This window comes from Anastrepha obliqua, chromosome 1, assembly GCF_027943255.1.
Source record: "Anastrepha obliqua isolate idAnaObli1 chromosome 1, idAnaObli1_1.0, whole genome shotgun sequence".
Lineage (NCBI taxonomy): Eukaryota > Metazoa > Arthropoda > Insecta > Diptera > Tephritidae > Anastrepha > Anastrepha obliqua.
In genome coordinates, this window is record NC_072892.1 from 107,766,815 (window position 1) to 107,791,940 (window position 25,126).

General features: G+C 35.0%; 1 protein-coding gene across 5 annotated transcripts in view; it reads right to left on the reverse strand.

Moving 5' to 3' along the window:
- Window positions 1-25,126, reverse strand: part of LOC129235450 (sodium/calcium exchanger 3-like) — a 34,797-nt gene that overhangs the window by 8,997 nt on the left and 674 nt on the right. The window contains exons 1-2 of one of the 5 annotated variants that reach the window (XM_054869292.1): window positions 14,441-14,567; window positions 13,772-14,049 (exon numbers count right to left, since the gene is read on the reverse strand). The exons of 1 other annotated variant lie outside the window; for it this stretch is intronic. The gene's annotated coding sequence lies outside the window, so the exon portion shown is untranslated. Of the gene's footprint in view, window positions 1-13,158; window positions 13,258-13,771; window positions 14,136-14,170; window positions 14,568-25,126 lie in introns of those variants that run through there. 3 more of the 5 variants (XM_054869290.1, XM_054869291.1, XM_054869293.1) reach the window with 3 other exon arrangements.

Below are 25,126 nucleotides of genomic sequence, written 5' to 3' on the forward strand. Positions count from 1 at the left end.
TGGAATTGAAACTAAAAGCCAATTGTAATTTTATTGTTTACATATCAGAATTATGAGCTAACTCAAAGAATGTATATATTCATATATACATATATGTATTATAAATGTGTGTGTATATATATACATATATATATATATATGTATATGGCTTAATATTTGTATCTTCATCTGTACACACATACATACATATATATAGCTAAGTGCTACAAAATGTGTATCGGCAGATCGACTGCCACGAGTCCAACCAACCGACTATTTAACGCCAAAATAGAGTAAAGTAAAAATGTAATAAATACTCGTGCAATATAAACAAAAGCATAGCATTAGAGAACATGTACAGGGTGCCGCTGAAAGAGTTTGGGTGGTAAGCCAAGTAAAACAATGGGCAATGCCAATACAAAGGGCAACTTTGGTTAGCAAACAACTACAAAAACAATGACGTTCTAGCTTTCAGTATTGTCATAGTCAGCGATTTTATCGATGCACATTTGGAAATGCAGGAGCAGATTCCTTTAATTCTCCCACTTATGAATTTTTTTTGTTGGCTGATAAATTTTCCAAACATTACTTTCACCTCCATTGCAAAAAAAACTGACACCCTAACTTCATAATAATATTCGTCTTCGATTCGCTAAGCGTTAGCAAGTAAAGCAAATAAATGTTCAATACCAGCGTAAAATCGGATCGCCTATATGGGCATAAACTGGTGCCTTCAAACTTTTATCAACAAAAGCCTTAGGAGTTCGTGCCGCCTTTTTGCCAATAATCCAATGCCGAACTTCTTTAGAACACTGATAGCTGCCCAATCAATCTTGAAATTAAAAGGGGAAAATGGATGTGGATTGGACAGAAGAGAAGACGACATTAAAGAAAAGACGAGTATGTTGCCAAAATAGGCTTTCACTAGAATCATAGCGGCGAAAGGAAATGTTATAAGGCATTGATTGGTACTAAATATTGGAGGTTGAATTAGTTTTAAAGGTGACACACAGATGGCGCTATTTATCACTTTATCGCGTTGGCAATACTGAATATATATTCATGACAAAGCCTCATCCCTAGGCTTTGTTTATCAGTATCTGTCATTTCGCTGAAGTATAAACAACGCAGTGTTTTCGTGCTCCGAGTATGTCAACTTTCGTGCCGTCGAAACGCAATTTGCGGGAAGCTTTGCTTTTCTGCTTGAATTTAAAAAAAAATACAGCCCAAGCCCGTGAATTGCTGCAGGAGGCCTACCCAGACCATACTCCGTCGATTTCAACATGTGAGTACTGGTTTCGACGATTCAAAAGTGGTGATTTTCACACCGAAGACAAGGAGCGTCTTGGCCAGCCCAAAAAGTTCGCGGACGCGGAATTGGGGAAATCGGTAAACGAGGACTTGTGCCAAACCCAAGAAGAGCTTGCTGAATCATTGGGCGTTGATAAATCAACCGTTTGCAAGCGTCTAAAAGCGATGGGAATGATCCAAAAGCAAGGGCATTGGGTCCCGTACGAGTTGAAGCTGCGCGACGTCGAACGGCGATTTTTTACGTGCGAATTGCTGATCGAGTGACAAAATCGGAAGGGTTTTTTGCATCGGCTGGTGACTGGCGACGAAAAATGGATCCACTACGATAACCCAAAACGCAAAAAATCATGGAATTTGCCCGGCCACGCATCAACGTCGACGGCCAAGCAGAATATTCACGGCAAGAAAATCATGCTCTGCATTTGGTGGGATCAGGTCGGCGTCGTATATTTTGAGCTGCTCCAACTGGGCGAAACAATCACGGGGGATCGTTACCGACTGCAATTGATGCGTTTAAGCCGGGCATTGAAAGAAAAACGGCCGGAAACGGTAAAAAGGCACGACAATGTTATTTTGCAACATGACAACGCTCGGCCGCATGTTGCTCAACCTGTCAAAAAATACCTTGGAACGCTTGGCTGGGAAGTGTTACCCCACCCGCCGTATAGTCCAGACATAGCTCCCTCCGATTATCATTTGTTCCGGCATATGAGTCTCGATTTGGCGGACCAGCGGTTCTCCTCGTACGAGGCTACCAAAATATGGGTTGAGTCATGGATAGCCAAGCAGCGGCCAGAATTTTGGAGAAACGGCATCCGGAAATTGCCCGAAAGATGGGCGAAATTTGTAGCTAGCGATGGCCAATACTTCGAATAAAATATTTTGTACCGTTTTTTCACAATAAAGCCCCAAATCTTCGAAAAAAACCTTTAAAACTAATTCAACCTCCCAATAATTAAAATTTGTATATATATATTCTTTAAATCTCTTGGAATTTATGGAAATATGGAAAGCTTTATTTGATAAAAAATCGTGTATTTTTAATTAAACAAACACATTTTTTCTTGACCGTTCCAAGAAATTTTGCAACCCACTGTAAGTGCAAATACAAAACTTTTCTGCCGATGATACACTGGGCGGCTGACTAAATTTAGCTACGAGTACATAAATTCTCTTGTTTACATATCTAAATGGTTTTTTTGTCTGCGCTGGCATTCTTCTTCGGCGGGCTTCTGTGTTTATACATTTGCGGTTATATTGCGATAATGATTCTATCAATATGCCAAATAAGCTGTGGCGATGCCAGCCATGCAGGAAACTCGAACTAGCTAGATGGATTTCTGTTTCACACCTTATGCTACATACATACATACATATTTCGACCAGGAGCGAAGTAAATTTTCACTATTTGGAAATCAATTAAAATGGTGTGTATGGGGTGATATATTGTCTATCCCGTCAAAGGCTATACACTGGACCTCTTTCCTTCAACGTATTAATTTTAAGGGTTTATCGTAGCTTTGTATCTTTTCTTATTAGCTCCGTAAAAACGGTGTTCTTTAAATGCTTCTACCACACAAACTTTGACAACAGACCTTGATAGTATTCAAAGCTTTAAAACTATCGATTTTTTAATCAGCAACTTTGAATTTGTTGTTACTATCTTGATTATATTTAATTTTGTAAATTGCTTTAATAGTCTGTGGGAATAATTTATGAATTTATAGACGAAATTATAGACTAATAAATAAACAAACAGACGTATCAGGATATTTTGAATAAAAAATTCATTAAGATGATTAATTTTTATTGAAACTAAAAATCGATGCTTTATTTATTTTTTATTGAAATTAAAAATTTTTGTCCGGCAAGGAGATTCAATATTTCGGGACTACTTTTAAAAATCCTGAATTTTAAATATTGAAATTTGTGTAATTTTCTATTGCATTTGCGAAAATCTGTGCTCGGAAAAGTTCCGATTTTTCAGAATTACATTTAAAATGGCACTAGTTTTTAGAATAAATATTCAACTTTTTATTTCTAAATTGAAACTAAGAAATTATTTGTTCGGAGGAATCCCGAATTTTGGGATTACACCTAAAATGTTTGTAGTTTTTATTATAAATGAATATTAAATTTTTTATTGAAATTATGAAACTCTGTCGGGATTGCATTTAAAATGTTTCTAGGTTTTATTTAAATTAAGATTCTTTGTGTTAATAGGAGTCCCGATATATCAGGATTACATCTAACATAAAATGTCTCTAGTTTTTATAACAAATGTTCAACTTTAAAATCATTTAAAATATTTTTAGTTGAAATGAGCAAACAGTATGCGGGAATGAGTCCCCATATCTCGATATTACATTTAAAATGTCTCTAGTTTTTAAAATAAATATTCAACTTTTTAATTTTTTATTGAAATTAAGAAACTTTGTGCTAAAAGGAGTCCCAATATCTCGGGATTACATCTAAAATGTTTCAAGATTTTATAATAAATATTCAAATTTTTAATTTTTTATTGAAATTAAGAAACTTTTGTGCTGAGAGGAATCCCGATATCTCGGGATTACATCTAAAATGTTTCAAGATTTTGTAATAAATATTCAACGTTTTATAACTATATTGAAATTAAGACACTCTGTGTTTGGAGGAGCCTTGATATTTTGGAAAGGGGTTTTGCAAAATGCGTCAAAAAATCTCCTTTGGCAAACTATTCACAGCTGTAACCATTCGTCAAATTTGTTTCCCGCTAATATCTGAATTTTCAACATTCACTCGTAGCACGGTGGAGAGAATACAAAATCTATCATCCTCGCATGAACACGCTTTCTACGCAAGGATCATAGGTTACTAGGCTTGTGAGGGGAACTTCGGCTGCCACGTCACGGGAGAATTCGCCAGCCGAAATCTGCACGGTAACGAAATGACATTGTGTGAGTTTTTTTCGTATATCACTAACACATTCTTAGTTTTTTCACAATCAACACGATTCATAACGCCTGCTACGTCAGTCCATCTGCTGATTCTGCCAAATTCGCTGAGAGCCGCCTACTGGTCTGGTATTGGCCACACCATTAAAAATCTTTTCACCATGCGTTGGACGTAGAGTTCGTCTCATAATTCTTTTCACATTGTAATATTTTAGCTTGGTAGCTTCTATTATATCTCATTACTTTGAACTCTTTTTTTTGTAGCAGTCACTTTGCTTACGCCTTCTATTTGACCCTGCAAACAAAAATAGTTATTTGAACACCCAATATGCAAAAACAACAACAAAAACCAAAATGCGTTATATTTTGCGTTGTCTCCTAATTGTTTTCTTAACATAAACAATCCTATATTTTTTGTAGTTGATTTATTTAGAGTTGATGGGTCAGGTAGTTAAAGCAGCAAAACAAATGGCTGAAATGCTTTCTATTAATGCAAGAACAGTGTACAACATTATAAATCCGCTAGAAAACGAATATCGGCTATAGCTCAAGCACTCCAGTGGTAGGTCACGAAGCAGACCAAATAGCATCAATTGCCATCACTTTGATTAGATTTGCCTTGAAATAGTCATAATAAACTTGTAATTTTGAACAAAATATGTCTTCATCTTCTATATATATTTTTTAATTCTTTGATACCAAAAAAAAAAAAAAAAAATTATTAGAAAATCTATGACCAAAAAGTCATACATACCGTAACACTTCATAAATAATGCCTCCAGAAATAATCAGTTTTATTATAATACAAAAAAAAAACTGAATACTCCAATTAAATACAAAAAAGCAGAAATATTTATTCCGACAATATTCACTTTCACTTCACAAAATTCAATATTTTGAAATTATATAAAAAACGAAAAAATAATAATTCACAGCACAGAAAAATATATTTATTCTATAAAAAAATTGGTTTAATTAGTATTAGTATCAGGCCTCCCTTTGCCTCTGCTACTGCTCTTTGCCGTTGTTGAATGAAAGAAATAGTTTTTTTGTTGTTTTGGATGCTATTTGGTTCGATTTGCTGCAATTCCTGTCTGTTGCTATAAGTTCTTTGGCACATCCGGCATTCTAATTGGTTCCATAAATGTTCTATAGGTTGAAGTCTAATGATTGGGGTGACGAATGGAGTTGTTTTGTCCCTTTACTATATGGGAAGTGTGCTTTGGGTAGATGTCCTGTTGAAAATACCATCCGCTCCTCAGACTCAATTTGTTTTGCTGATTCTTTTATATTGCTTCTCAGAATCGCTTTCAAAAAGAAACAAACCGATCCACAGCTGTTTTCACTGACCCCACAGACATACATCCCCATACCATCACCGAACCTCCGTCATGCTTCATAGTTGGGATACGGTTTTTCGGTTGCAGCTCTACATTCGCCTTGCGACATATTTTCTGTTTACCATCGCGACCAAATAATTTAGTTTACTCGTATTAAATTTTTTAAAATTACTCTCATTACTATACAACACATTCGTTTAGAAATCAGTCGAATCATGTGAACTCGAACCGTTGTTACTTGCGTTTATAAATGCTTTTTTCTTGGCAATCCGTTGTTATATCGTTGGGGCATTCTTTCAGATTTTTAATAAAAATAATAAAAAGGAATGAAAAGCGTCATAGTAGGCAGTAAGATTTAATTAATTTAATTTATAGCGAAATGTTTTGCATTGGTGATTCTCGGAAAATATAAACAATCTTGGCTTGTACTGTTGAGTAAAGTTACAACAAAAAACCAAATATATTAATTTCTGTTACACTCCTAAGCGTTTTAGCCTGCAATTGAACGATTTGGTTTTCTTTAGTGCCACGTTTCTGCCAGTGCTGTTGCTTTTCCTCTTATCTGCATTTCGTTCAGTATTGAATAGCCTATCGCATCACCACAGGGGATGTTGATAAAATGGGTTTGCAAGCACACTCCCTCACGCATGGAGGTGATTATATATAGGGTGAGTCACCAACTAGTTTCTTTCTAAAAACGCTATAAAGAAGCACCGTTCAATATTTTTTAACAATTTTTACTTTTAAAGAGAGTACACCTTGCCGTTAATTGAGGTCCTGTAGTTACGAGTATAGAATTACATTTGAACCTCATCTGCATTACAATGATCTCTTATGACACCCACAAAGAAAGGCCAACGGAGTTTAGTTTAGTGAGAGGGTTTCAATTGCGTCAACCTGATAAAACTAAAAATCAGGCAAGTTCATGTCTATCAGATAATCATTGTAATCAGACTTCGGCCATCGTGACTTTGACGATGTAAAGGTGCTAATAGCAGCATTTTATAAAAATAAAAAAATACATGAATGATATCACCACTTTAAAACCAACAAAACTTGGTATTCTCGGCGGATACATTGATTCCATGACGATAAAGTGAGGATTTTCCTTCCCCATACGCAAAAATTTAACCACTGAGTGGAAAATTAAAAAATTCTCTTGGGTAGTACGATATTGAGTTTATTACACTTTCTTCTTTGCGCTGAAAAGTTCTCAGCGTAAAAAACGGCCGTTGGTCCACCCTTTATATATGTTGACTCGGCTTGAGGAATGTGCAAGGTGTGCAACGCATGCTTTAGGTGTCAGCAATATGGCCCCATGTGATTGCTCACCAAAGCTCGAGTAAGAAGAACAAATGGTGGCATTGCTGTGGTGTAAATTTGGACATCCGCAATTCGTAGCGTGGCATACACACATACATGTGAATGCATTTGTGTAAATATTTATTTAGAAAATGTGCACAGAGTCTATTTGGAGATGTTTTGCGTCGAATGCTTGATGGACGTTACTTATGTTAATTATTGAGTTATATGTGCTTTAAAAACGCATAGAACTCTTAGTTAAAAAATTTTAGAAGTGACATATACCATATGTTTTTTTTTTAATTTAGTAATAGAGTATACTTCATGCAATGTTATATTTAGAATTTTTTATTTGATTTTGTTTTTTAGATATTGTTCATTGTATATTAAAACTTTTATAAACTATTGAAAAAATGTACAAAATTTCAAAAAATTTGGAATTTCTTAATCAGAACTGGGTATTCAATTCTAGTATAATAAAGCTTAGGTTTTAGGCTGATTTTTAAATTGTTTTTGTATACGACGTTGATAATTTTCTTCCATATAAAGTACATATTCGGAAGCCTGAATCTATTGATTCCAATGTATGACAAAAAAAGGTCAAACCCATAATTATTTCACCCTGAGTATTTGCAGATTAATCTATATATTAATACGGAGAGCAAAATTTTGATGTAAAAGTTGATGAAACAATTGGAAACTTATATATTGTGAATTAATACTATTTTAATTTGATTCAGAAATTATGATGATCATGGATTAATTAATGATTGTTTTTTATTAATGATTGCTTTTTCAAACAAAATTAATTTTTTTCCGTAATACATAAAATTAAATGTTTCCAATTCATGAATAAAAAAAAATTACGACATTTGAAATACACAAATATAGGATCGCTTAATACAGGTAAAATGGGATAATTTTCACATTTAGTTTTACTACATCTATTCACATATATCATGTAAAAAGTTTCAACATAAGCTATCCATTTATATATGTTTCAACTTTTTTCTATGACTATAAATACTAAAAACAGGTATGACTAAATTTTGCTCTCCGTATTTATATAACGTCGAATAACGTTAAAATTTCGAGTATGGGCGATCCTAGTTTAAATAAATAAGTAAATATCTAAATATTTTTTAATTCCAAATAACTGGCATATAAATTTGCAACTTTTTAATCAGATTTTATAGAACTCTTCTGGGTAGGCAGTACGTTGTTGACAATTTCCATCGATATAAAGTACAAACTCGGAAGCCTGAGAATACACTAAAAAACAGATCAAAACCTTGATTATTCTTACTCTAAGTATTTGTAGATTATGATTTTAGTAAATAAGTAAATATTTAAATAGAATTTTTTTTTTACATTTGAAATTATTGGCATATAAACTTTCAACTTTTAATAGGAATCTTTAGGAAACTTCCGGGTATGAATTTTTATGGCCAATTAAATTCTAGTATAATAAAGCTTATGCTTGATCTCTCATCTCTACGGCGATCTCTCATCTCTCAGTTGAAAAGGTTTGTCATATCCCTCAATTGTGGCAAATAATTACTAATGAAACGGAAATTATTTCCAAATGCTAGAAACTCCAATTTGGGGGGGAAATAAAAATAAAGAAAATAAATAAAGCTTATGCTTGAAGTCGTTAAAAAATGGATTGATTTTTTATACATTTTTTGCATACCATTTTGGCAATTTTCTTCCATATAAAGTACATACTCAGAAGCTTTAATTTGAAGATCCCAAAGTATGAAAAAAAGATCAAAACCAAAATTATTCTTACCCTAAGTATTTTTAGATTGTAAGTTAAATAAAAATATGAAATGAAATTACCAAACAGTTGGAATTATAATTATTATTTTCGGTTGTCTGATGACTTAAAAATTTCAACTTCATAAATCGTATTTAAAATTTCATATCTGCTTTATTAGTTCTTCCGCTGTGCCAGCGCATGTACTATAGGCAGCCATCTCACAATATCGCAGGCATACCCAGTAGAGAAATAAGAATTAGTGCGATAAATTTCTATTTCACTATTTCACAGAATAATCATTCAATTTTGTTTTTGAATAACTTTTTTACTAAATAACACAAAACCAAAAATGACTTTGAGTTATGCAAATCTGTATTTTGACCTTCAAACGCTCCATTGCTTGGTTGTTTGTATGCTGTAGCTGTGCAGCTTATATTATATATAGTTCACAAGCCTGTGTTGCCTGTGTTTTGTGACAAATATATTTTATAAATCAACTCAACCCTTGATCTCAATTTTCAAAATGTGTCGAATGCTTTTTTGCGATATTTTCAGTTCTTTGGCCATTTTTTTTCCACTTCGACGTGGATTTCGTTCAAGTCGAGCCTTCACTTTCCGAACCATTTCTGGCGTTGTTGCGGTTTTTTTGGTCCACCTCCATAGCGTTTTGCAATGCTACCAGTATCATTGTAACGTTTTATAGTGCGATACACAACATTTTATTCACTTTGAGGTAACTGAGCTCACGAACAATGGCTGGTTGTGATTTTCCAGCCAAATATAACGCAATCACACTATTACGTTTGAATTCCATCACAGAAAAAAAAAATTCAACAAAACTGAGACGCAAATGCTTTTGATGGCTTATAAGCAGTATATTGAACTGTCATTAGAACAATTTTGACGTTGATGTCATGAACTGTTTTATAGATAGAAGCAGTGTGAAGTTGGTAACACTTCATATCGTTCACCCTGTATATACTTTTTCTCAGATTTGTAAGCGATTTCAGGGAGAAAAAACTGTGCAATAGGAATTTTAAATTTACCCTCAAAATCTAAACTTCGAGACGAAAAACCAAAATTTTCATAAGTTGGAGCATACACCTGCGCCCAACTTTATTCAAACTAACACCTTACATTCATTATCAACTTGACTCGGATTATTTATAAAACTAAAAGTCATAAAAATAATAAACATTAAGAAGGCACAACAACAAGTGAAATATGTTATTACCCCTTGAACGACAATTTATTTTCAGACAGCGATAATGGCTGCATATATTTATACAATTACATTCTAACGGTAACTAGAAGTATACACACAAGTATATCAAAGCAATAAACTCGATATGACTTCCAGATACTACTCTCATAAAAGGCATCAAACCACAAAATGTTTCTTGCGAGTCCAGCTTGTCATTGTCAGTTTGTTCATAAAAGTTTATGACGAGCTAAACTCGTCATTTTCGTTTAAGGGGTTAAAGCGACTAAAATTGGATCAGGAACAAGCAGGTACAACTAAAGCTGAATGAAAAATAATTTTGCATATGCGTAAAGGCAAATCATGTGCAAAAATGTGTTTTTTTTTATTTAAGAATTGGAAGCGGTTAAATTTAATTAAATATTTTAACACTATTAAATACTAAAATTTCGCTGAACTTAATACCTATTTTATTTGTAAAATTGAATTGTGCGAATAATTTTGTCCTTTAAAAATATGAAGAATTCCGAAATTTTTGTTAATTTTTTATTCATGAAGTACAGTTTTGTTAAGTTTATGTTAGTTTTAAATAAACAATAAATTTTTGTATTTTTCTTAGAATAACATTGTATTAAACATTGATTTTTTCTCAAGATACAGCCTATTGAATGAAAAATTAATTGTTGTCCGTGTGTATATCCTTATATTTATGTAAATATATATGTGTATATAAATGGCGCTTACACGCTATATTGAGAGTTCGGCCAAGCTCCTCCTCCCATTCGTGGTGTGTGCCTTGACAGTTTTACACCACCTCTGAACGGCAGATGGATTTTTCTGGCAGAAATATAATCGGAGGCTTCTCATTGACTGCCGTTGAGTTGCCGAAAATGAGATGCACGATAAAGTATAGAGACCAGTCATAATTCAAATTTGAAATAAAGCTCACCAGTTTGCAACTGGTTTATATTTTTCCCTGCTTAATATTCATGTATGCACATCTGTGCTCAGAATAATAGCAGTGCGACTTGTTGGAAAGTTAAGACTATTTATTTATTTTTATTTTTTATTTATTTTTATTATTTATTTTTTTATTTATTTCTATTATATACTTTTTGTAATTTGTATATATATTTTTTTTTATTTTTATAAAAATATAGGTCTTACTACAATAAAACCATGTAACTCAAAGTTAGGAACTTTGTATAAAATTTAACAAAATTTCATCAATATGTATACTTTTATGCTATAAAATAATATGATAGAATAGATATGCAGTTTTATAGCCCATATAATTTTAGTATAGAAAAGTACAAGTTTGAAGTGGCTCATAATCGCGTTGATTTTTGACAATTTGTTTTTTTTTTTGCAGGCGACTTTGTGCATTTTCCTAATATAAAAAAATTTCGAGCACTTGTTATATGGCAGAAAATGCGAAACACCGTTATCAAAAAATTTATCAAGGCCAACATGAATTTTGAGCTCCTCGATAAGTGCACATTATACACAATTTAAATAGGCTACAAAACTGCATTCCCATACTATAAAACTGCAATTTTGATGAATATTTATTGAATTTTTTTAAGTTTTGTACTAATTTTGAAACCATGAGTTATATGGATTTTGTTGTAGTATGAAATATATTCAAAAAAAAAAAAAATTAATAAAAAATACATTAATAGTCCAAAATTTTCACTATGTCGCTCTGCTATTATTGTGAACACAGGTGTAGGCACATACGCATTAATAAAATTAATTTCATGCTTAGTATAGTATCATAGCCGGGTGGATAATATTAATTCTGACTAACGTAATTAAAAAATTCTCTGACAATCACGTAGGCTATAAATATGGCAGATTTTGATTAAATGTAATATAACATAGCGATGTGGAATGTTAAGAGGTTGAACAAATTAAAATTGTCGCTTACACACCTACTAAGTACATATTTATGTATGCATGCATCTCCGTATGTATGTATGTGTGACCTTTATATACATGTACTTATACCTTTTAGAAACCCTTACTAATAATATTTTCATGGAGAGTGATGCATTTTCCTTTTGGAATAAAATGTGAACCTTTCGAGATAACGGAAAAATCTAATCTACATACATATGTACATACATTCCATTTTATTATGCTAGCCAAGGTCGGCAATCGTTTGCTGAGGTAAATTTTGAATGACTCTTCTACATAATTATGCATGTATGTACACGTATATCATCGATAAGTATTGATTAAGCAGTCACCGTAGCGGAATGGATTGGAGGGTAACTACCCCTCGGCAGGTAATGACAAATCTCCGAATATATTTCTGCCATAAAATAGCTCTTCATAAAAAACCATCTGCTGTTCGGAGGCGATCCTTCCATTTGTGGAAAGCATTAAGACGTACAGCACTCATGGAAGGTGGAGCTCGGCCAAACACCCGAAAAGGATTAGGGCATTCCCCTCCTAGCGAATCGACGAAAACGAAATTGCACGTAATTAGCCGTTATAGCATCGGCACCATAAACAATAAATTTATCACCTTTATCAAAGAAAAACTGTAAAATGTACCAAATTTCTCTTTGTTGACATCTATTGTAAACACCCTGTAACTCTCAACTGAATAGAACAAACAAAATACAGCAAAATAATTTTTTTAGTGTGAAATGCCACCTTGGTCCTACAGCAAACATAACTGCAGCTCCTTATATTTTTGGGTGCTCTTGCCGACACTGTCCACTAGGCATTCATGCTGTGAGACTCGGCACTGCTTTGAGTCCATTTTGCTGCAGCTGTCGTCAGGATGAAATAGAATCATCTCAGCACTTTCTCGTAAGCTGTGCTGCTTTCGCGACACTAGGATTCACACATCTTCGCTCACTTCTTTGCTACGCTTGATATGACCCACCTCACGCATTTCGTCAGCAGCATGAGACAGTCTTTTTTATTCTTTTTCCTTTTTTTCCGTGAGCCCACTAATAAAAAAAAAAACAATAATTGGCGCATACTCTTCTACTGGGTGTTTGACCGGGCTCTTCCACTTATTTGTGGTGTGCGTCTTGATGCTGTTCGACAAATGAGGGACCTACAGTTTTAAGCCGACTCCGACCGGCAAATAGTTTTTATGAGGAACTTTTTCGTCACAGAAATACACTCGGCTTTTTGTCATTGTCTGCTGTTGGCCGACCGCTATTAGAAAAATTTGTTCTATCATTTTGCTGTTTCATGCACGGAGTTTCAAACCTACCCACTCCCGAATGCTAGTCACGCACCATCCCAATCGGCTACGCCGGCAGTCTTAATTCATAGCAACCATATAATTTAACTGCGTTAATATACGTTTTTATGTGTGAAAATAACAAAAACAATTCTCCGCTCTCGTTTTCTTAAAAAAAGAAAAACCACCAGTTGGCAGCAATTTTTCCCTCCACATCTTAATTAGAGTTGTTTTTGTTTGTTGGCCAACTAAACACGAAAGTCACACATAAATATTTATTTCTGATATGAATTTCAGAGAAAACTGAGCTTTGGAGATATGGTTTATTGTTTATTTTTTGAATAAATTTTAAGCCTTAACTGAATAATTTGGCCACAGAAAGCTTTATATGATAGGCAAGAACGCCTTGTACAATTTTCTTTCATACAATTTGAAGACCGGCCCAATATTTAGTAAAAGAAAAAAATTATTTTGCAAAAATCGAGCTCGTCTTAAGAAAAATAAAAATGGCAGATATACCTAGTTTGAGTTTTCGTTTTAATTGCGAATAGTTGTGAAATTTTCATGTTTTCAGTGGAATAACACAATTTAACTTTTTACATACAATTCTCAGAATTTTTACATATGTACTTATATCATTTAGAGACATGTTTGCTCGTGTATCAGAGCAATGTATTCAGTAGCTGCTTGCATATTTTAGTAAGCAAATTAAAATATATTTGTAAAAACACTCACTCAAAAATCTCAATTCATCAGTGAACAATCCTCGTCGAAACCAGTGATGAAGGTATTTAAATAATTAATTTTTGCATTGAAAAACTTTCATTATGAATTCCTCACACACGTGTAAGTAGATGGCTTTGCAAGTCAGGAGCAATTGATTTTTAAGTGAGGCCGACTACCAGCAGCGCTGCTTTTATGCTAGTTAACGGAGGCAAAGAGAAATTTCCGAGCGGTGTAAATAGACTTCCGATATCCGGTGCTGAAGTTATACTTTTTTTTAATTTCGATCTCTTTAAAGCAAAAAAAAAGTTACTTTAGTGCGTTTAACAAAATGAGCAATTCAAATTTCACATAAATGTTACATATTTCGGAAGACCTAAAAGAATGGAGGTTTGTATTAAAAAACACTACCATTTCAATTAATAATTAATAAAATACAAAATTTCGAAAATTAGCCTCTGCAACTATTTGCAATCAACTCAGGAGCATTTCTCAACTCGGCACTTCGTGTTACACAAATCTATTAAAATTTCCGAAATTTTATTTGTTTATATTCATCACTTATGAAACAATAATTATGCATTCATTTCTCTTTTCATAGATATTCATATATATATACATATTTTTTTTTTTTCAATATTTTCCTTGCATTTCTAATAGTTTGCTTTTACAGCTACACACGTTAGACAATCCAACCGTTACACTCCGCGTTCTCTGTATTTATTTTTAATTTTTTCGTTTTGTTTTACGATTTCAGCTAGCCCATAAAACACATGTGCCGACGCATTGTTCGATGGCGACCCGCGAAGCGACACACTCAAACTAATCGCGCTGAGTGCTACGCTAACTCGCATTGGCTCGGCGGCTCTTCTGTGCATTTAGTTAGTCTCTAGCGCTGCCGCACTAATGCACCCTACCTTAGTCGTAGGTGGCTAGATCAATTCACTGCATTGGAAGACATTAGAAGTACATTAGACTGTATCACAAAAAAAACAACAAAGTTGAAATGTTCCAATCTCTTTGAACGCGTGCTTTAAAGTGAGTGTTCAAAAGGACGGGTCAAATATGTATACGATGCGTGTTCTTTATAATAACTTTTAATTATAAAAATTAATAAATTTTTCAAAATAACTTTATTCAGTGGGTTGGACGAGTACAAGCACTCAGTCAGGAAGACCATTGTTTACACCCTCATAGACTACAGTGGAAAGAACAGAGTGACAGGATAGATACAGTAGGGATGGTAAAACGGAAAAATTGGTTTAGGGACCTCAAATCTTCAAATCTTTTGGATTCATTGATGAATTTTAAGAGATCCCGAAGCGAAAGAGTACGAGTATGAACTTTGTCCATACTCAGTACATCGAAACCCAACAGCCTAAGTATGATTCTAGAAAGCGTTGGAAATCTACAGAGAAAATGCTCTGCAGTATCTTAATTTTCAAGACGGGTACAGGCATATTGGGTTACCAATGATCCCCATGGAAGTCAGAAGCTAACCATAGGCGATGTGGCCGAGTGATTACATCTCCCAGTAGTCTCAGACCCTTTCTATTAAGTTTTGAGAGAAAAGTCGATTATTTCCTTTTCCAATACAATTGGCTAATCTGCAGGAGTACAACTCAGACTAACGACTTTTATGGGTAGACCTCATACCTCAGAAGGGTTCGGGGCCTAATGGTATGCTTGCAGAGTCTTCATTAGTCAGTTTATCAGCCAACTCGGTCCCTATAGTACCACAATGTCCAGGTACCCAAATAAAACAGACTTTATTACGTTTTGCAATACTGTTTAGTTTTGTCTTACATTCGCCGACAAATTTCCAGGAGCAGCGTGGGTTGACAAGGACTTTTAGTGCAGAATTGAAACTAGTTACGAATGCTTAGGAACCTTAACCAATTTATTGGAACAAATAAAATTATACTTTGCTGGATTCTGTCTCGCTTTGGGCCTTAAAGAACTCACATGAACGAACTAACTCTTTTCCGTCTATTGTGGCCATCACTTTTATTGCGGTTGTCGTCTTCTGATCTGAAATCGTCTTTTAAGAGGTTATATTTTTTGATTGCTATTGTTATTGCTGTTATTGTTGTTATAGGAGCATAAACATTCCCCATGCATATACGGGGAATGCTGTTGCAGTAACAGTCCTTTGCCGGATATAAATCCGGGTCGTTCCGATAACGTACCAGGTTTGGCCATCTCTCCAGAGACTCAACAGCAGAATTCTGCCCGCTCATTTCACATGTATTCACATCCGTGAGTATTAACCAGTATAAAATTAAAGTTAGGTAGAACCGCTGAGAGGCACTTTTAGTACTTTTGACGTTTGTAAACCATTTCGTATACTCAGTCTCATACAAATTAGAGATCAAGAATGATAAAAAATTTTGATGCCCGAAATTGCAGCCCGTGATACCCACAAATTTTGGTTCCAACAAGACGGCGCTACTTGCCATACAGCCCGTGAATCGATGAATTTACTGCGTCGTCGTTTCGGTGAGCAATTTATCTCTAGTCTCGGACCAGTTCATTGGCCACAAATACCGTGCGATATCACACCTTAGGACTTTTATTTGTGGGGTATGTAAAGTTTAAATGCTTTGTGGATAAACCAGCTTCAATTGAGGCAATCGAAGCCACCATTACTAAAGTTATTTACGAGATAGCTACAGAAGTGCTCCAGCGAGTCATTCAAAATTGGTGTTTACGGATAGCCGAATTGCGGCGCAGTTGCGTGCAACATTTGAAAGGGATTATCTTTAAAAAATAAATGTCATGAATGGTTCTACACAAAAATAATATTATAAACACTGCCCAATCAATTTGCATTTTCGTAGTTTTATTTACTTAAAATCCGATACCTCTAAATTGGTCACTCTTTACAAGTACAGCCAAATTCTCTGATTGCATCTTTACTGCTGTGCACTTCTAAGAATTTATTGAAGTTTGTAGTTGTGAACATAAAGAATGTTTAGTAGCCTTTGGGAAATAAAACAAATGGCCCCAACATTTTATGAGATGCTTTTCTGCAGTTTTTTTGCATTTGGTATTTTTTATTGCATTTGGTATTTGTGCATCCCTTATAAATACAGGTAAATTTATTCTTCTTTCATTCGAACATACATATTTAGATTTAAAATTAGTCTCAACTAAAAATTTGAAATTGGTTTTCCATATTCATATTTAGAGTCTTTGTTTTTACTTGATATTTGCATGCTTTGGTGTAAGACAGTATAATGCACTCTAACTTCAAAGGAAAATTATTAATCATTTTTTTCATGATATTAACTGATGCGAATGGCTACAGAAAACCATAGGCTAAAATCTGCAATTTGGACCAGAAAACTGTTGGTGCAGGAATTATGTGGCTTCTCCCGGGTGACTGCTGTTTATTTTATTTATTGCTTTTATTTGACTTTTTCTTCTGGAGAGCTACAAGTAGTAATAACCTTTAGTTTTTCCCCATGTACTATTATGTCTTTATAGTATAAAATAACTAAAAAAATTCCCAATGCTTTTTTAGTTATACAGTCTGTGTCAGAAAAAAGAACCGGGTTTTTCTTGTAACTTCAAGATATATTTCGTTTGCTTTTTGCTGCGAAATAATCCCACTCAAGAGCTATGAGGCCAGTGCTAACTCAGGTTAGTGGCGTTCGAAACTTTCCCGTAAACGCAACCAAGCAAAAATGAGTGAGAAGTACGCGAAGCGTTTCGAGGCGCATTCGAAAGGGCCGAAATTATCTTACACCGCGGCTGCAAAAGTAATTAAAAAAGTTTGTTATTATGTGGAATCAGCGCTATAAGGTGTACAAAAATGTTAGTGACTTTTCTGAGCGCAGCTTGAAGTGAGTGACGCCAAAAAAGCAGGATAAACTGATCGTCCAACTTTTGCGACTACGCCAAGCAAGCACAATTATTGCTAAAAAGGGAATACATAGATACGAGTATCAACACCATCGAACGTCGACTGAAGGAAGGAAGTGAACACATCATCCCAGATCCTCAAAATCAATGCCCTCAGAAAAACACATTGAGAAACAACAAAACAAGAAAATTACGTCACAGTAATGGACTGGTCTTCCCAGTCCCCAGACGTTTGGGGAATTATGAAAACGCATTTTTCCGGAAAGCCAGCCCACGACTTAAAGCAATTCCTGCGTCAAGTTCGCTAAATCTGGTCCTTTTTGTCAACGAGCTACGCAAAAAAGCTGGATCAAAGCATGCCGAGAAGATGCCAGGCTATACTCGACAACGATGGAGACTACGCGGCTTATTGGTTGCGACTCGTAGTTTTGTGCACCCTTTCATGCAAAAAAATTTAAATATATATTTTTTATACTTCATGAATAATCGCGTTTCCTTTCTTCTGACACAGACAGTATAACAGTATAATTGCTCATCAAAAAACAAAGCACCAAATCCATTGCCACAAAAGCGAGTGTTTTAATCATCTGAAACCAAGAAAAAAACAGGTGGTATTTCAGTAAGTGAAATATTAGACACAACTTCGAAGGAAGGTATTTCAAAGTAATTGGAAATTAAATTTTCTATTATGGAAATTTTTGTAACGAAATTTCTGTTTTTTTACAACTATTTTCTTATGAAAAACAAAGCAGCCCAATAAATATTTATTCCTTTCATTCTTCCAGTAACGAATATGCTACTTAAATTATTATAAAATTCATGAATAGTTCCCGAGTTACGATGGCAGCCAATTTAAAAAATGGTGAAAACTCATTAAAAGGTTGAAAAACATATATTGGAAATCTGTGTAGTTACGTCAATCATATTTGCCATTTGTGAACTAGACAGCTAGTGAATGGTCTCTCATGTATTCTCTTTAATACTGCCCTTGAAAAGGTTATTAGCGATTCAGGCGTAAACACAAAGGGAACAATTTTATTTAAACCGGTTCAGTTGCTGGCTTGTACAGACGACATAGGCATTATTGCATTATCGTTGCCTAATTTGAAAGAAGCCTTCGGAAGTGTAGAAAGAGCAGCAAAAAATAAATATGGATTTAAAAATATAGTAAATAAAGCCAAAGCTAAAGAGTTTTTTCAACTTTTTTAGACTATTTCAGACACAATGTGGGTCAAATACTCAAAATCGGTGATTATGGTTTCAAAATTGTGAAGGAATTTAAGTACTTGGTAGTAACCATTAATCATGATAAAAAATATACTGCAAAAATGCTCTAGTTTTTTAGGGCGAAACGCTGCTATTTCTGGCGCGATATGGCGAATGGTTACAATCAGGAACTCGAAAAACCGTACGTGCACCCCAATAATGATCAACAGACTCAGATGGGCAGGTCACATATGTATTATGGTCTAATACCGATTATCCTCCCCAGCAAATACTCTGTGGAAAGTGCCAGATTTTTTGGTATTTCTGACACATGCATGAAACCAAGACAATTAGAGGCATATGCCGAAGACTCGATCAGAGATGTCCAACCAACAATGATTAAAATGATGAAATATACAGCTGCAATATACAAACAGACAAGCAATTGAGCACGCAATGGGCAAAAGAATGTGCCTCTACTTTAAGCTCAAAAATTTGTTATATGTATGGTACATACATATTGGGTATGGGAATAAGTTTCCATATGTAAGTAAAAGAGGTGTCGCTGTTGATACTATTTTTGTGTTCACTCTGGTAATATACGGGTGATTTGAAGGTGTATATGTGAGGTCTCGATCAGTTAACATTCGCTTGAAGCATAAATATCCTATTTTATCTGACGTCAAAACTGTCTACGTTCGTCCGGAAGAAACAGCATTTGCGGGAAGTCATGCTTCTTTATTACCTTTTAAAGAAAAGAGCAACTGAAATGTGTCATACATTGATCAGTATTTACGGTAATCACACTCCATCAAATACAATTTGTGAAGAGTGGTTTCGACACTTCCAAAGTAGCAATTTCGACGTGAATGATAAAGATCGCGTAAGGGAACCCAAAAAAATCGCAGATACTCAACTACAACAATTATTGAATGAAGACGCATGCCGAACCCCTGATGATATGTCTAAAGAGTTGGATGTTGACAGATCAACCATCGGTAAACCTTGTACGCGATAGGAATGGTCCAGAAAGCAGGTAACTGGGTGCCACATCAACTGAAGGAATATCGAGAGCCGATTGGTGATGTGTGAGATGCTTCTTGAACGGCAGAGAAGAAAAGGTTCTCTGCATCGCATCGTCACTGACGATGAAAAATTGATCTATTATGATAACCCTAAGCGTTGAAAATGTTGGAGCATGCCAAGTGAATCAGGTCCATCGACAGCGAGAAAAAAATGTATACTTCAAAGGTTATGTTGTGCGTCTGGTGGGATAAGAAGGCTGTCATCTATAATGAATTCCTTAAACCATCTGAAACCATCACTAGCCATCGTAAGCGGCCGGAATGGGACAGTAAATATTACGAACTGCCAGTTTTCGTTCAATTTTAAATGGCATGTGAATTTTAAATAGGTATGAACAAATGTTGCTGCCTTCATGTTGCTAGCATGTTGAGCGATGTTTTCATGGCGTGAACTGAGTACCACTTTGACATAAGCCACATATGAAATTTCACGTATATTTCACGGCAATGCAATTTGAATGGATTTTGACAGATATTCCACCTGAAACGTGAACTTAGTACTAGACTTTATATTGAATTCATTTCGTTTGTAATTATGGTTCCGTGCATATCGAATATTTTAAGAGGTATAGAAATAACTAGAGCTGAAAAAACTGGTTTATATCTTCACAATCATAACATGTTTATAAGTTATGCATTAACAATCTTTAGTTTTAATAACATGTGAAATAATTTATAATTGTTTATAATTGACGCGTACACCCTTTTTGGGTGTTTGGCCGAGCTCCTCCTCCTATTTGTGGTGCGCGTCTTGATGTTGTTCCACAAATGGAGGGACCTACAGTTTTAAGCCGACTCCGAACGGCAGATATTTGTATGAGGAGCTTTTTCATGGCAAAAATACCATCGGAGGTTTGCCATTGCCTGCCGAGGGGCGACCGCTAATTAGAAAACTGTTTTTCTTAATTTTGGTGTTTCACCGAGATTCGAACCACCGTTCTCTCTGTGAATTCCGAATGGTAGTCACGCACCAACCCATTCGGCTACGGCGGCCGCCCAATTACCCATAAAAAATATACAAAAATTTATATATTTACTTAATCGTTTTCACATGCAAAATACTTATTGGAGCTACTGTATGTGGAGTGTTATTTCGAATCTCAACCAAATTAATCATAAATGTTAGTATTCATGTATGGTATCCCAACTACAAAATGATGGTTGTACAACTCATCACTAATTTTCTACGGTTCGTTGGATTTTCCCTTATTTATTGCATATTTCCCATACTAATTTTTCGATTTCGTAGACCCATAAATAGTTAAATATTCTGTTTAGAAATAGTATAGCACCATTTAATATCGTAACTGCCGTTTTAGTGCAATTAAATAAAATTTTATTGGAAGAGGTTAAAAAAAATTCTTACAAGTCGTTGCTAGAGAGTTGAAATTTTCGACAAAAAACGAAAAGAATTACATTTTCAACCAAAAAAAAAAATTTAATTTTAACTCATCGTTTAAAAATTGTGAGGTGGTGGAGCAAAGTTCTGCTAGATTCTTAAGTAAGAAATCGGTTTAATTGATACCCTCAAATGACTATTTCACTGTGTGTTCACTAATCTCAAATAAGTTTCTGTGCCATAGCCATTCTGTTCACCTCTTCTTGGAACTAAACTAAAATACTATGCTATGCTATACTATGTACCTAATAAAATCATCATTGATAAATCCAAATAGGGTATTCTGATATCAGCATAGCCCGTTGTAATTTTGATTTCACTTCACTGTGTTTTGCTTTTGCTCAGTAGTTCTGATTTTGTAATTTTTTCTTGATTTGGAGAGAAACACCTGAGTGAAATGTAAATTTTAAGAGAAACGAAATTTCAAAATACACAAAGTTCTTGTACAGTTATTTATAAATGTGTAAATGATTTTTTGTGAGTAGATATGTGAGACTAAATACGACACACATACATATGTGAACATACTAAATTACATATGTTTCACAATGCAAGACATTTATTACAACACTTTCGCATAATTGCATTATAAATTTTAGAAAACATTTTTATATATTACTTATATGTAAGCACATATGCGTATATACTTATATATGTATGTATGCTAAAACATATTTGATTTTCTTTACAAGAAATTGGTTTACTTTGGAAAAAACTGGTTGATTATTTTTGTTTTGTTTTTTTTTGTTTGTTTTTAAATACATATGGATGTACCCGTATTAAAATTTGTAAGTACCAAATAAATTTTATTTTTCTTTTCTGTTAAATGTTTCTGTAAGAGCGATTTTACTTCAAGTAGCCGCACTCTTACGTTGGCGATTCTCTCTTTTATTTTCTTCGCTGCTTGGTGGTCAATAGTTGTGTTCGATAACAAAATGTGCCACCATCATGTATCAATCCAAATCATGAGCGTAAGCGAAAACGATCTCCTAACAAGCAGAAAAACCAAAAAAATTAACGGACGCCAAATTTACCGTCACTAGCAAAAACTGGTAAAAGAAGAGATATCAGCAGAAAATGTTTAAACATTTTTTTGTCATGTTTTTTATTGTTAAATTTCCACTTAATCGATTCTGATTATAAACCATAAATTCCTAACCGGCACAAGAGGTAAAAGTGTACGAAAAACCCGTGGTAAAAAAAATTCAGAGATTGTTGTTAGTATCAGATTGTTAACCGGCGCTCAGCGAATTTGAAAATGTCAGCTTATTGGCTGATGTGTGTAACTGTGGTCATAACAGCCTTCATGTTGCTTCGTTGCCGTCTGAACAACGACTGATTGGACGAGTGTGAAATAAGCGAACAGAATTCTGTTGCCGAGTCCCGGGTGACGTTGGAATCATCGCATTGCTATACGATGCATAGGGTTCAATACTGTATTGGGCTCATAAACAGCACACATTTTTTTGACCACCTAACACTTACTCCGACTTTTCATCTTAGTCGAAGTCGTACTGAAGAATGCTTTGAATTTACTCTTTTATGTGCGTGAATGTGTATGGGTTGCTTTGCACAAGTTAACGACACGCCTAATCGATCGACCATTTTGACCGAGCTTTTGACTAAGAACCGAGTTTTAACTAACAAGCACCTCCATAATTTGCTGACTGAGCCTTGTACTACTTTTAACTACGCTGAAAAACTCCAAGGATAATAGATTAAAAAGGTTCGGCCACCCGAAGCAAAATTGTAAGAGTAGCTTTGGCCCTATTACGTCAGCAAATCAGCTGATTGCTTTGAATTCGCTGAGAGCCGAGTAACGGTTTGATGCCGATCACTACTTTGCATTCTGTACATCGTGGACAAATTCATATGCTGATGAAAATAGAGTATTTTATGAAAGTGATTGTGACGTCACTTTAAAACACATCTCTCACGACGGTTCAACCAATCATTTTGTTGAAAGGCGAACTTTTAAATAATTAAATTACTTCTGGTTCTTATCGCACTATGTAAGGCTAAGTCAAAAAGTCAAGTCACAGAAGAAGCTTACTAGCATCTAGTAACTGAGTGGGTAAACTCAAGGCGGAATTAGTAAAAGAGTGCAGGAGGTAGACTCAAATAGGAACCGCTTTCTATCTACCCGTCCACCATCAAGGGCAACAAATCGAGCCGACTTTTTAGCTACCTGATCGGCCACAATCAACTGATCTTGTTTAGACACCTGTTGCATCTGTCTTTTGAGAAATAATGTCTGCTTTGTGTTGCGAATGCTTCAGAAATTTTAAAGCCTATATAAGACTAGATTGTAGTAGATTAGCCCTTGAAGTGGGAGCAAGTTACCTAGCCAATGTGTATCATTAAGGAACTTCGTATGGTCGTCCAATACGATTTTGTTGTTGTTGTAACAGCATAAATATTCCCTATAAATGTGCGAAAATGCTGTTCGAGGTGCAGTCTTCGGTCGAACGTAAATCCGAGTCGCTTCGCTAACGCAGAACCTACTGTCGAGGGAACGTTCCTGCTCATGCCTGGTAGGACTACACAGTAACATTTTATGTTACTCATACACACCGAAATATATATAATTATATATATAAGGTTATAGCTTGTTTGTCCGGTAACGTTGGGTATTTTTGTACATCCATATAAGCATAAAATTTTCGCTTAATGAAACACTATGGCAGCCTGAGGAAGAGTCCTGACCGTATAAATCTCAGGACAACCCTTTTGTAGCAACGATATCTTAATTGCTCATGAATGCCCTTTGACCTGATATACTCTTTTTGTGGATGCGAAGTCTATTAAAAGTGAAAAACATTGCCATATTAATTTCATAACTTCATATATACTCGTAGACGCCCTTCAGTTCGAGTGTAACCAGAAATGTTTGTTTGTCGCTCTACTGTTCTGCGTACTATCTACCTGCACCTGAAAACAGAGCTGCCTGGTCTATTTAGTTTTAACTTTTAAGGCTGTAGGCTATAGTATATCAGAATACATTGGCAGCCGCCCTCCACGGAGGGTCAGAGAGCCGCACTTATACCTATGTGCTAAGCGACTTATTGTGGTGCCATATAAGCGCGGTATAATTCTAGTCCTAGCCCATAGCCGAATGGGTTGATGCGTGACTACCATTCGGAATTCACAGAGAGAACGTTGGTTCGAATCTCGGTGAAACACCAAAATTAAGAAAAACATTTTTCTAATAGCGGTCGCCCCTCGGCAGGCAATGGCAAACCTCCGAGTGTATTTCTGCCATGAAAAAGCTCCTCATAAAAAAATATCTGCCGTTCGGAGTCGGCTTGAAACTGTAGGTCCCTCCATTTGTGGAATAACATTAAGACGCATACCACAAATAGGAGGAGGAGCTCCATATATATATAATTCTATAGGACAGTTCAGCTATAGGGACTTGAATTTGTTTATTTAAAAACACTCTGGAGATTTCGAATATCTATTAACTTTAAGTTTACTAGATATGCAAAGAAAAATTTGTTAAAAAGAGATTTCACGTTTTTAATAGAGCAGAGCAGTTACAGAGCCAGTGACGCCCTGCAGCTGCGACAAAAGCCATTTGAGTGAAATCTCATTCGCTTTCCGTGAGTCCCAAAGGCAGTACTATCTCAGTGATGATACTAATGGAAAAACGGCCAAGGAGGATTAATGGTTTAGAGCTTCTTTCTTCTTCCAATCAACCAAATTAAACGGAACGTCTCATGGGCTAGTTCATAAAAAAGTCATAAGCTGATCAAGCCAAGAACTATTGTTGCCGGCACTTTTTATTGGGTGTGGTGTGGAGGTGCCTAC